The sequence below is a fragment of the Pseudophryne corroboree genome, chromosome 3 (genome assembly GCF_028390025.1).
Source record: "Pseudophryne corroboree isolate aPseCor3 chromosome 3, aPseCor3.hap2, whole genome shotgun sequence".
Lineage (NCBI taxonomy): Eukaryota > Metazoa > Chordata > Amphibia > Anura > Myobatrachidae > Pseudophryne > Pseudophryne corroboree.
The window spans coordinates 127,514,254-127,528,094 of record NC_086446.1 but is presented as its reverse complement, the minus strand read 5'-3'; the positions used below and the strand labels follow the sequence as shown (position 1 = coordinate 127,528,094).

Here is a 13,841-nt window from a genome sequence, read left to right as displayed (position 1 = left end):
GGCGGGCACTTATTGTATATCTGGCACTGCTGGGGGGTACGAATTGTATATGTGGCACTAATTGTGTATCTGGCACTGCTGGGGGGCACTAATTGTGTATCTGGCACTGCTGGGGGGCACTGATTGTGTATCTGGCACTGCTGGGGGGCACTGATTGTGTATCTGGCACTGCTGGGGGGGCACTGATTGTGTATCTGGCACTGCTGGGGGGGCATTATTTGTGTATCTGGCACTGCTAAAGGGTTATTTGTGTATGTGGCACTGCTGGGAGGCACTAATTGTATATGTGGCACTTCTGGGGGGCACTAATTGTATATGTGGCACTGCTGAGGGGCACTAATTGTGTATCTGGCACTGCTGGGGGGCACTCTGTGTATCTGGCACTGCTGAGGGGCACTATTTGTGTATCTGGCACTGCTGGGAGGCACTAATTGTGTATCTGGCACTGCTGGGAATCATGATTTGTGTATCTGGCACTGCTGGGTGGCATGATTTGTGTATCTGGCACTGCTGGGGGGCATGATTTGTGTATCTGGCACTGCCAGTCTCTGGCACTACCGAGGGGCATGATTTGTGTATCTGGCACTACCGAGGGGCATGATTTGTGTATCTGGCACTGCTGAGGGGCATGATTTGTGTATCTGGCATTGCTGAGGGGCATGATTTGTGTATCTGGCACTGCTGTGGGGCATGATTTGTGTATCTGGCACTGCTGAGGGGCATGATTTGTGTATCTGGCACTGCCGTGGGGCATTATTTGTGTATCTGGCACTGCTGGGGGGGGGGGGGGGGGGGCATTATTTGTGTATCTGGCACTGCTGGGGGGCACTAATTGTATATGTGGCACTGCTGGGGGGCACTAATTGTATATGTGGCACTGCTGGGGGGCACTAATTGTATATGTGGCACTGCTGGGGGGCACTAATTGCGTATCTGACACTGATAGGGGCCTTATTTGCGTATCTGACACTGATAGGGGCCTCATTTGCGTATCTGGCACTGCTGAGGGGCATTATTTGCATATCTGGCACTGCTGGGGAGGCATTATTTGCGTATCTGGCACTGCTGAGGGGCATTATTTGCATATCTGGCACTGCTGGGGGGGCATTATTTGCGTATCTGGCACTGCTGGGGGGGGGGGGGGCATTATTTGCATATCTGGCACAGATGGGGGGCATTATTTGCGTATCTGGCACTGCTGGTGGGCATTATTTGTGTATCTGGCATTGCTGGGGGGGGCATTAAATGTGTATCTGGCACTGTTGGGGGGCACTAATTGTGTATCTGGCACTGCTGGGGGGCATTAACTATCTGGCACTGCTGGGGGGCATTATTTGTGTATCTGGCACTGCTGGGGGGGGGGCCATTATTTGTGTATCTGGCACTGCAGGGGGAAGGGGGGGGGCATTATTTGTGTATCTGGCACTGCTGGGGGGGGCATTATTTGTGTATCTGGCACTGCTGGGAGGCACTAATTGTATATGTGGCACTGCTGGGGGGCATTATTTGTATATGTGGCACTGCTGGGGGGCACTAATTGTATATGTGGCACTGCTGGGGTGCATTAACTGTATCTGGCACTGCTGGGAGGCATGATTTGTGTATCTGGCACTGCTGGGGAGCACTATTTGTGTATCTGGCACTGCTGAGGGGCACTATTTGTGTATCTGGCACTACTAGGGGGGCATTATTTGTGTATATGGCACTGCTGCGGGGCATTAATTGTGTATCCGTCTCTGCTGGGGGGGCACTAATTTTGTATCTGGCACTGCTAGTGGCATTAACTGTGTATCTGGCACTGCTGGGGGGGCATTAACTGTGTATCTGGCACTGCTGAGGGGCATTAGTGTGTATCTGGCACTGCTAGGAGGCATGATTTGTGTATCTGGCACTGCTAAGGTGCATTACTTGTGTATCTGGCACTACGCAGGGGGGCATTACTGTTGCGAGGCCATGCCCACTTTTGTGAGCCCACACCAACTTTCACAGGAATGCGCGTGCATTGGGGGGAAGGGGAGAGTTTTACTCCCAGAAAGTAGGTCACACCCCAATTAAGGTTGGAGACCACTGGCATAGGGGATAATCAGGGGAGTGTGTTTGGCAAAGTAAACAAAAAACAGACTCTGTGTCGATATCAGTGTCTATTATTTTGGATAGTGATCACTGAGAGACTCTGAAGGTCTCTGCGACATAGGGACAGACATGGGTAGATTCCCTGTCTGTTCTCTAATCTTTTGTGCAACAAATTCACCTTAGCACTTAATTACACATATCCAAACAGGTGTCGGTGTTGTCGACGGAGACACCCTCTCACACACATTTGCTCCATCTCCTCCTTAGGGGAGCCTTTTACCTCAAACATGTCGACACACACGTACCGACACACCACACACTCAGGGAATGCTCATCTGAAGACAATTCCCCCATAAGGCCCTTTGGAGAGACAGAGAGAGAGTATGCCAGCACACACCCCAGCGCTATTAACCCAGGAATAACACAGTAACTTAATGTTAACCCAGTAGCTGCTGTTTATATTGATTTTTGCGCCTAATTATGTGCCACGCCTCTCTTTTTACCCTCTTCTACCGTGTAACTGCAGGGGAGAGGCTGGGGAGCTTCCTCTCAGCGGTGCTGTGGAGAAAAAACATGGCGCTGGTGAGTGCTGAGAAAGAAGCCCCGCCCACTCAGCGGCGGGCTTCTGTCCCGCATTTCTGTACAAAATTATAGCGGGGGCTCATGCATATATACAGTGCCCAACTGTATATATGCCCAACTTTTGCCAAGAGGTTCTAATTGCTGCCCAGGGCACACACCCCCCCCCCCCCCCCTGCACCCTACAGTGACCGGAGTATGTGGGTGTAGTGTGGGAGCAATGGCGCACAGCTGCAGTGGTGTGCGCTACCTCAGTTTGAAGACTGGCGTCTTCTGCCGCCGATTTCTAAGTCTTCTTGCTTCTTTCACCCGGCTTCTGTCTTCAGGCTCTGCGAGGGGGACGGCGGCGCGGCTCCGGGATCGGACGACAAAGGGTGAGATCCTGTGTACGATCCCTCTGGAGCTAATGGTGTCCAGTAGCCTAAGAAGCAGGACCTATCTGCAGAGAGTAGGGCTGCTTCTCTCCCCTCAGTCCCACGATGCAGAGAGTCTGTTGCCAGCAGATCTCTCTGAAAATAAAAAACCTAACAAAATACTTTCTTATAGCAAGCTCAGGAGAGCTCACTAAACAGCACCCAGCTCGTCCGGGCACAGATTCAAACTGAGGTCTGGAGGAGGGACATAGAGGGAGGAGCCAGAGCACACCAGTATCCAAATTCTTTCTTAAAGTGCCCTGTCTCCTGCGGAGCCCGTCTATTCCCCATGGTCCTTACGGAGTCCCCAGCATCCACTAGGACGTTAGAGAAAGATTTATTTAACAAGGACAACTGAATATGACCCTTAGTCCCTCTATTTCCCTACGTCTAGCACCTACAATGATGGGGGAGCCTTTTTGTTTGAAAGCAGGGATTTCCCTCTTTCTCTGACGTCCTAGTGGATGCTGGGAACTCTGTAAGGACCATGGGGAATAGACGGGCTCCCCAGAAGACTGGGCACTCTAAAGAAAAGATTAGGTACTATCTGGTGTGCACTGGCTCCTCCCTCTATGTCCCTCCTCCAGACCTCAGTTAGAATCTGTGCCCGGCCAGAGCTGGGTGCTCCTAGTGGGCTCTCCTGAGCCTGCTAGTTAAAGAAAGTATTTGTTAGGTTTTTTATTTTCAGTGAGCTTCTGCTGGCAACAGACTCACTGCTACGTGGGACCGAGGGGAGAGAAGCAAACGTACCTGTTCACAGCTAGGTTGCGCTTCTTAGGCTACTGGACACCATTAGCTCCAGAGGGTTCGAACACAGGCAGCTGTCCTCGATCGTGCGTTCCCGGAGCCACGCCGCCGTCCCCCATCGCAGAGCCAGAAGAACAGAAGCTTGAAGAGAAATCGGCGGCTGAAGACTTCTGTCTTCATTTAAGGTAGCGCACAGCACCGCAGCTGTGCGCCATTGCTCCCACAGCACACCACACACTCCGGTCACTGTAGGGCGCAGGGGGGGGGGCGCCCTGGGCAGCAATTGATGTACCTTTTGGCAGAAACTACATATATACAGTCAGGCACTATCTATATGTAAAATCCCCCGCCATTTTTTACCACTGAAAGCGGGACAGAAGCCCGCCGCTGAGGGGGCGGGGCCTTCTTCCTCAGCACACCAGCGCCATTTTTTCTTCACAGCTCCGCTGGAAGGACGCTCCCCAGGCTCTCCCCTGCAGTATCCCGGTACCAGAAGGGTAAAAAGAGAGGGGGGGCACATAAATTTAGGCGCAAAAGTTATATATTCGGCAGCTATTGGGTAATCACTTGTTGTAGTGTGTATCCCTGAGTTACATAGCGATGTGGTGTGTGCTGGCATACTCTCTCTCTGTCTCCCCAAAAGCCTTTGTGGGGTCCTGTCCTCAGTCAGAGCATTCCCTGTGTGTGGGCTGTGTGTCGGTACGGCTGTGTCGACATGTTGGATGAGGAGGCTTACGTGGAGGCGGAGCAAGTGCAGATAAATGTGGTGTCGCCGCCGTCGGTGCCGACACCTGATTGGATGGATATGTGGAAGGTCTTAAATGACAATGTAAACTCATTACATAAGAGGTTTGAGGACGTTGCAGCCGGGGGACAGCCGGGCTCTCAACCCGGGCCTGCCCAGGCGAATCAGAGACCATCAGGGTCTCAAAAACGCCCACTATCGCAGTTGGTTGACACAGATACCGACACGGAGTCCGACTCCAGTGTCGATGATGATGAGGCACAATTACAGCCTAAAATGACCAAGGTCATCCGCTACATGATAATTGCAATGAAAGATGTATTACACATTTCAGAGGTTAACCCTGTCCCTGACAAGAGGGTACATATGTTTGGGGAGAAAAAGCAGGCAGTGACTTTTCCCCCATCACATGAATTAAATGAGTTATGTGAAGAAGCGTGGAGCTCCCCTGATAAGAAGGTAGTAATTCCCAAAAGATTGCTGCTGGCGTACCCTTTCCCGCCAACGGATAGGTTACGTTGGGAATCCTCCCCTAGGGTAGACAAGGCCCTGACACGCTTATCTAAGAAGGTGGCCCTGCCGTCTCAGGACACGGCCGCCCTGAAGGAGCCTGCGGATAGGAAGCAGGAAGCTATTTTGAAGTCAGTGTATACACACTCTGGTACTCTACTGAGGCCAGCTATTGCTTCAGCCTGGATGTGTAGTGCTGTAGCAGCATGGACAGATACTCTGTCGGAGGAAATGGATACCCTGGACAGGGATACCATCTTGCTTACCCTGGGCCATATTAAAGACGTCGTCTTATATATGCGGGATGCCCAGAGGGACATTTGTCTGCTGGGCTCTAGAATTAATGCAATGTCCATTTCTGCCAGGAGGGTCTTATGGACTCGGCAATGGACAGGGGATGCCGACTCTAAAAAACACATTGAGGTTTTGCCTTATAAGGGTGAGGAATTGTTTGGGGACGGTCTCTCGCACCTAGTATCCACAGCGACAGCTGGAAAGTCGACTTTCTTGCCTCAGGTTTCCTCACAACCTAAGAAAGCACCGTATTATCAAACGCAGTCCTTTCGTTCTCAGAGAAGCAAGAAGGTCAGAGGTGCATCCTTTCTTGCCAGAGGCAGGGGTAGAGGAAAGAAACTGCACCATGCAGCCAGTTCCCAGGAACAGAAGTCCTCCACGGCTTCCACTAAGTCCACCGCATGACGCTGGGGCTCCACAAGCGCAATACCTCTGTAGCTTTTTGTTGAGGCGGGATGCCATCATGTCTACTTGTGGCAGTTCCCACCGACTTGCAATCTGCGTGAAGACTTCTTGATGAAGTCCCCACTCTCCCGGGTGGAGTTCGTGCCTGCTGAGGAAGTCTGCTTCCCAGTTGTCCACTCCCGGAATGAACACTGCGGACAGTGCACTTACGTGATTCTCCGCCCAGCAAAGAATTCTGGTGGCTTCCGCCATCGCCACCCTGCTCCTTGTGCCGCATTGGCGGTTTACATGAGCCACTGCGGTGATGTTGTCTGACTGAATCAGCACCGATCGGTCATGAAGCAGGGGCTCCGCTTGACGTAGGGCGTTGTATATTGCCCTTAGTTCCAGGATGTTAATGTGAAGGCAAGTCTCCTGACTTTACCACAGACCTTGGAAATTTCTTCCCTGTGTGACTGCTCCCCACCCTCGGAGGCTTGCGTCCGTGGTCACCAGGACCCAGTCCTGAATGCCGAATCTGTGGCCTTCGAAAAGGTGAGCACTCTGCAGCCACCACAGGAGAGACACCCTTGCCCTGGGGGATAGGGTGATCAGCCGATGCATTTGTAGATGTGATCCGGACCACTTGTCCAACAGATCCCATTGAAAGGTTCTCGCATGGAACCTGCCGAAGGGAATGGCCTCGTATGATGCCACCATCTTTCCCAGGACTCGCGTGCAGTGATGCACCGACACCTGTTTTGGCTTTAATAGGTCTCTGACCAGTGTCATGAGCTCCTGAGCCTTCTCCATCGGGAGATAAACCCTCTTCTGGCCTGTGTCCAGAATCATGCCCAGGAAGGGCAGACGAGTCGTAGGAATCAACTGCGACTTTGGAATATTTAGAATCCAGCCGTGCTGTTGTAACACTTGCCGAGAGTGTGCCACGCTGATCAGCAACTGCTCTCTGGACCTCGCCTTTATGAGGAGATCATCCAAGTATGGGATAATTGTGACACTTTGCCGTCGCAGGAGCACCATCATTTCCGCCATTACCTTGGTAAATATTCTCGGTGCCGTGGAGAGAACAAACGGCAACGTCTGGAATTGGTAATGACAATCTTGTACCACAAATCTGAGGTACTCCTGATGAGGTGGATAAATGGGGACATGAAGGTATGCATCCTTTATGTCCAGAGACACCATAAAATCCCCCCCTTCCAGGATTGCGATGACCGCTCTGAGCGATTCCATTTTGAACTTGAACCTTTTCAGGTATATGTTCAGGGATTTTAAATTCAATATGGGTCTGACCGAACCGTCCGGTTTCGGTACCACAAACATGGTCAAATAGTAACCCCTTCCCTGTTGAAGGAGGGGAACCTTTACCACCACCTGCTGAAGATACAATTTGTGAATTGCAGCTAACACTATTTTCCTCTCTAAAGGGGAAGCTGGCAGGGCCGATTTGAGGTAACGGTGAGGGGGCATCTCTTCAAATTCCAGCTTGTATCCCTGAGACAAAATCTCTATAGCCCAGGGATCCACCTGGGAGTGAACCCACTTGTGGCTGAAATTTCGAGACGCGCCCCCACCGGACCTAGCTCCGCCTGTGGAGCCCCAGCGTCATGCGGTGGATTTAGTGGAAGCCGGGGAGGACTTCTGTTCCTGGGAACTAGCTGTATTGTGCAGCTTCTTTCCTCTACCCCTGCCTCTGGCAAGAAAGGACGCACCTCAGACTTTCTTGCCTTTTTTGTGATCGAAAGGACTGCATTTGGTAATACGGTGCCTTCTTAGGTTGAGAGAGAACATATGGCAAAAAATTTGACTTTCCAGCCGTGGAGACCAGGTCTGAGAGACCCTCCTTAAACAACTCCTCACCCTTGTAAGGTAAAACCTCCATGTGCCTTTGTGAGTCGGCATCTCCTGTCCATTGCCGAGTCCACAGGACCCTTCTGGCAGAAATCGACATTGCATTTATTCTAGAGCCCAGTAGGCTAATGTCTCTTTGAGCATCTCTCATATAAAGGACAGCGTCTTTTATATGCCCCAGGGTCAGTAATATAGTATCCTTGTCCAAGGTATCAAGTTCCTCAGATAAGGTATCTGTCCATGCTGCTACAGCACTACACATCCAGGCCGACGCAATCGCCGGCCTTAGTAAGGTACCTGAATGTGTATAAACGGACTTCAGGATACCCTCCTGCTTTCTATCCGCAGCATCTTTTAGGGTGGCCGTATCCTGTTTATGTGTTCCCTCCTCTTCCTCTCATACCCAAGGTACTGAGGATAATAAGGAAAAGAGGAGTTAGAACTATACTCAGTGTTCCGGATTGGCCAAGAAGTACCCGGAACTTCAAGAAATGATCTCAGAGGACCCATGGCCTCTGCCGCTCAGACAGGACCTGCTGCAGCAGGGGCCCTGTCTGTTCCAAGACTTACCGCGGCTGCGTTTGACGGCATGGCGGTTGAACGCCGGATCCTGAAGGAAAAGGGCATTCCGGAGGAAGTCATCCCTACGCTGATTAAAGCTAGGAAAGAAGTGACCGCAAACCATTATCACCGCATATGGCGAAAATATGTTGCGTGGTGTGAGGCCAGGAAGGCCCCAACGGAGGAATTTCAGCTGGGCCGTTTTCTGCACTTCCTACAGTCAGGGGTGACTATGGGCCTAAAATTGGGTTCCATTAAGGTCCAGATTTCGGCTCTATCGATTTTCTTCCAGAAAGAACTGGCTTCCCTACCTGAAGTTCAGACATTTGTTAAGGGAGTGCTGCATATTCAGCCCCCTTTTGTGCCTCCAGTGGCACCTTGGGATCTCAACGTGGTGTTGAATTTCCTAAAGTCTCATTGGTTTGAGCCACTTAAAACCGTGGAATTAAAATATCTCACGTGGAAAGTGGTCATGCTGTTGGCCTTGGCTTCGGCCAGGCGTGTGTCAGAATTGGCGGCTTTGTCATGTAAAAGCCCTTATCTGATTTTCCATATGGATAGGGCAGAATTGAGGACTCGTCCCCAGTTTCTCCCTAAGGTGGTATCAGCCTTTCATTTGAACCAACCTATTGTGGTGCCTGCGGCTACTAAAGACTTGGAGGATTCCAAGTTGTTGGACGTAGTCAGGGCCCTGAAAATTTATGTTTCCAGGACAGCTGGTGTCAGGAAAACTGACTAGCTATTTATCCTGTATGCACCCAACAAGCTGGGTGCTCCTGCTTCAAAGCAGACTATTGCTCGCTGGATCTGTAGTACGATTCAGCTTGCACATTCTACGGCTGGACTGCCGCATCCTAGATCAGTGAAAGCCCATTCCACGAGGAAGGTGGGCTCTTCTTGGGCGGCTGCCCGAGGGGTCTCGGCTTTACAACTTTGCCGAGCAGCTACTTGGTCGGGGTCAAACACATTTGCTAAATTCTACAAGTTTGATACCCTGGCTGAGGAGGACCTAGAGTTTGTTCATTCGGTGCTGCAGAGTCATCCGCACTCTCCCGCCCGTTTGGAAGCTTTGGTATAATCCCCATGGTCCTTACGGAGTCCCAGCATCCACTTAGGACGTCAGAGAAAATAGGATTTTACTCACCGGTAAATCTATTTCTCGTAGTCCGTAGTGGATGCTGGGCGCCCATCCCAAGTGCGGATTGTCTGCAATACTTGTATATAGTTATTGTTTAACTAAAGGGTTATTGTTGAGCCATCTGTTGAGAGGCTCAGTTATATTTCACACTGTTAACTGGGTATAGTATCACGAGTTATACGGTGTGATTGGTGTGGCTGGTATGAGTCTTACCCGGGATTCAAAATCCTTCCTTATTGTGTCAGCTCTTCCGGGCACAGTATCCTAACTGAGGTCTGGAGGAGGGTCATAGAGGGAGGAGCCAGTGCACACCAGGTAGTCCTAAAGCTTTCTTTAGTTGTGCCCAGTCTCCTGCGGAGCCGCTATTCCCCATGGTCCTTACGGAGTCCCAGCATCCACTACGGACTACGAGAAATAGATTTACCGGTGAGTAAAATCCTATTTATTGGAAGCAGAATGAAATCATCTTGACACACTGGCTCAGAAATCTGTGGGAAAATGATACAAGCTAGAAATGTAATATATTTGACACATGTATCTAGGAACTTGGTAGAGAATGATACAGATTAGGAATGTGATACATTTCAGACACAGGCTTTATGTCACAGGTGCACAGAGCTGAAAATATAGCTGGAATTGAATGATTGCTTCAGATACAGATCTAGAGAGAAAAAATAAATTTTGATCTGTTTGCTGATGATAATACCAAACGCTTTTTATTGGCTGCGACTCATATATATTGAGATTTATGAATATATTTATCCAATTGTGGGTTACTAAATATGAATTATTGGTCTATATTTGAGCCATAGATGGGTATATCCTGACTATATTGACTAATATTTTTACCACATACGAAAGATTGTTCTAATTTAAGATATAATAAGATTTTACTCACCGGTAAATCTATTTCTCGTAGTCCGTAGTGGATGCTGGGAACTCCGTAAGGACCATGGGGGATTAGCGGCTCCGCAGGAGACTGGGCACAACTAAAGAAAGCTTTAGGTCACCTGGTGTGCACTGGCTCCTCCCACTATGACCCTCCTCCAAGCCTCAGTTAGGACACTGTGCCCGGACGAGCTGACATAATAAGGAAGGATTTTGAATCCCGGGTAAGACTCATACCAGCCACACCAATCACACCGTATAACTCGTGATACTATACCCAGTTAACAGTATGAATATAACTGAGCCTCTCAACAGATGGCTCAACAATAACCCTTTAGTTAGGCAATAACTATATACAAGTATTGCAGACAATCTGCACTTGGGATGGGCGCCCAGCATCCACTACGGACTACGAGAAATAGATTTACCGGTGAGTAAAATCTTATTTTCTCTGCCGTCCTAGTGGATGCTGGGAACTCCGTAAGGACCATGGGGATTATACCAAAGCTCCCAAACGGGCGGGAGAGTGCGGATGACTCTGCAGCACCGAATGAGAGAACTCCAGGTCCTCCTCAGCCAGGGTATCAATTTTGTAGAATTTAGCAAACGTGTTTGCCCCTGACCAAGTTGCAGCTCGGCAAAGTTGGAAAGCCGAGACCCCTCGGGCAGCTGCCCAAGATGAGCCCACCTTCCTTGTGGAATGGGCTTTTACAGATTTTGGCTGCGGTAGTCCAGCCGCAGAATGCGCCAGCTGAATTGTGCTACAAATCCAGCGAGCAATAGTCTGCTTAGAAGCAGGAGCACCCAGTTTGTTGGGTGCATACAGGATAAACAGCGAGTCAGTTCTCCTGACTCCAGCCGTCCTGGAAACATAATTTTTCAAGGCCCTGACTACGTCCAGTAACTTGGAATCCTCCAAGTCCCTAGTAGCCGCAGGCACTACAATAGGTTGGTTCAAGTGAAAAGCTGATACCACCTTAGGGAGAAACTGGGGACGAGTCCTCAATTCTGCCCTATCCATATGGAAAATCAGATAAGGACTTTTACATGACAAAGCCGCCAATTCTGATAAACGCCTGGCCGAAGCCAAGGCGAATAACATGACCGCTTTCCGCGTGAGATATTTTAGATCCACGGTTTTTAGTGGCTCACACCAATGTGATTTTAAGAAAACTCAACACCACGTTGAGAACCCAAGGTGCCACTGGAGGCACAACCGGGGGCTGTATATGCAGCACTCCTTTTACAATGTCTGAACTTCAGGTACTGAAGCTAGTTCTTTCTGGAAGAAAATCGACAGAGCCGAGATCTGTATCTTAATGGAGCCTAATTTTAGGCCCATAGACACTCCTGCTTGTAGGAAATGCAGAAATCGACCTAGTTGAAAGTCCTCTGTTGGGGCCTTTTTTGGCCTCACACCAAGCAACATATTTCCGCCATATGCGGTGATAATGTTTTGCAGTTACATCTTTCCTGGCTTGAATCAGCGTAGGAATGACTTCCTCCGGAATGCCCTTTTCCTTTAGGATCCGGCGTTCAACCGCCATGCCGTCAAAACGTAGCCGCGGTAAGTCTTGGAACAGACCGGGCCCCTGCTGCCGCAGGTCCTGTCTGAGCGGCAGAGGCCATGGGTCCTATGATATAATTTATTGAAGTTCTGGGTATCAAGCTCTTCTTGGCCAATCCGGAACCACGAGTATCGTTCTTACTCCTCGCCTTCCTATTATTCTCAGTACCTTTTGTATGAGAGGCAGAGGGGGGAACACATAAACAGACTGGTACACCCACGGTGTAACCAGAGCGTCCACAGCTATCGCCTGAGGGTCCCTTGACCTGGCGCAATATCTTTTATAGCTTTTTGTTGAGGCGGGACGCCATCATGTCCACCTGTGGCCTTTCCCAATGGTGTACAGTCCTTTGGAAGACTTCTGGATGAAATCCCCACTCTCCCGGGTGGAGGTCGTGTCTGCTGAGAAGATCTGCTTCCCAGTCGTCCACTCCGGGAATGAACACTGCTGACAGTGCTAACACATGATTTTCCGCCCATCGGAGAATCCTTGTGGCTTCTGCCATAGCCATCCTGCTTCTTGTGCCGCCCCGTTGGTTTACATGGGCGACTGCCGTGATGTTGTCTGATTGGATCAGTACCGGCTGGTTTTGAAGCAGAGGCCTTGCCTGACTCAGGGCATTGTAAATGGCCCTCAGTTCCAGAATTTTTATGTGTAGGGAAGTCACCTGACTTGACCAAAGTCCCTGGAAGTTTCTTCCCTGTGTGACTGCCCCCCAGCCTCAAAGGCTGGCATCCATGGTCATTAGGACCTAGTCCTGTATGCTGAACCTGCGGCCCTCTTGAAGATGGGCACTCTGCAGCCACCACAGTAGAGATACCCTGGTCCTTGGAGACAGGGTTATCAGCCGATGCATCTGAAGATGTGATCCGGACCACTTGTCCCAACAGGTCCCACTGAAAAGTTCTTGCATGGAACCTGCCGAATGGGATTGCTTCGTAGGAAGCTACCAGTTTTCCCAGGACTCGCGTGCAATGATGCACCGATACCTGTTTTGGCTTCAGGAGGTCTCTGACTAGAGATGACAGCTCCTTGGCTTTCTCCTCCAGGAGAAACACTTATTTCTGTTCTGTGTCCAGAACCATCCCCAGGAACAGTAGACGTGTCGTAGGAACCAGCTGTGACTTTGGACTGTTTAGAATCCAACCGTGCTGTTGTAGCACTTTCCAAAATAGTGCTACCCCGACTAGCAACTGCTCCTTGGACCTTGCCCTTATAAGGAGATTGTCCAAGTACGGGATAATTAAAACTCCCTTTTTTCGAAGGAGTATCATCATTTCGGCCATTACCTTGGTAAACACCCTCGGTGCCATGTACAGTCCAAACGGCAGTGTCTGGACTTGGTAATGGTAATCCTGTACCACAAATCTGAGGTACTCCTGGCGAGGATGGTAAATAGGGACATGCAGGTAAGCATCCTTGATGTCCCGGGATCCCATGTAATCCCCCTCGTCCAGGCTTGCAATAACCGCCCTGAGCGATTCCATCTTGAACTTGAATTTTTTTATGTATGTGTTCAAGGATTTTAAATATAAAATGGGTCACACCGAACCATGCGGTTTCGGTACCCCAAACCGTGTGGAATAGTAACCCCGTCCTTGTTGAAGTTGGGGCACCTTGAGTATTACCTGCTGGGAATACAGCTTATTAATTGCCTCTAGCGCAGCCTCCCTGCCTGAGGGAGTTGTCAGCAAGGCATATTTGAGAAAACGGCGGGGGGGGGAGACATCTCGAATTCCAGCTTGTACCCCTGAAATACTACTTGAATGAAACAGGGATCCACCTGTGAGCGAGCCCACTGATCGCTGAAATTTTTGAGACGGCCCCCCACCGTACCTGGCTACACCTGTGGAGCCCCCGCGTCATGCGGTGGACTCAGAGGAAGCGGGGGAAGAATTTTGATTCTGGGAACAGGCTGACTGGTGCAGCTTTTTCCCTCTTCCCATGTCTCTGTACAGAAAGGAAGCGCCTTTGACCCGCTTGCTTTTCTGAAGCCGAAAGGACTGTACCTAATAATACAGTGCTTTCTTAGTCTGTGAGGAAACCTGAGGTAAAAATATTTCTTCCCA

At 50.1% G+C, this 13,841-nt stretch overlaps 1 protein-coding gene across 3 annotated transcripts in view; it reads right to left on the bottom strand.

Moving 5' to 3' along the window:
• The window catches only part of ZDHHC5 (zinc finger DHHC-type palmitoyltransferase 5), a 295,308-nt gene that overhangs the window by 129,024 nt on the left and 152,443 nt on the right, over positions 1–13,841 (bottom strand). The gene's annotated exons all lie outside the window — the stretch shown is intronic.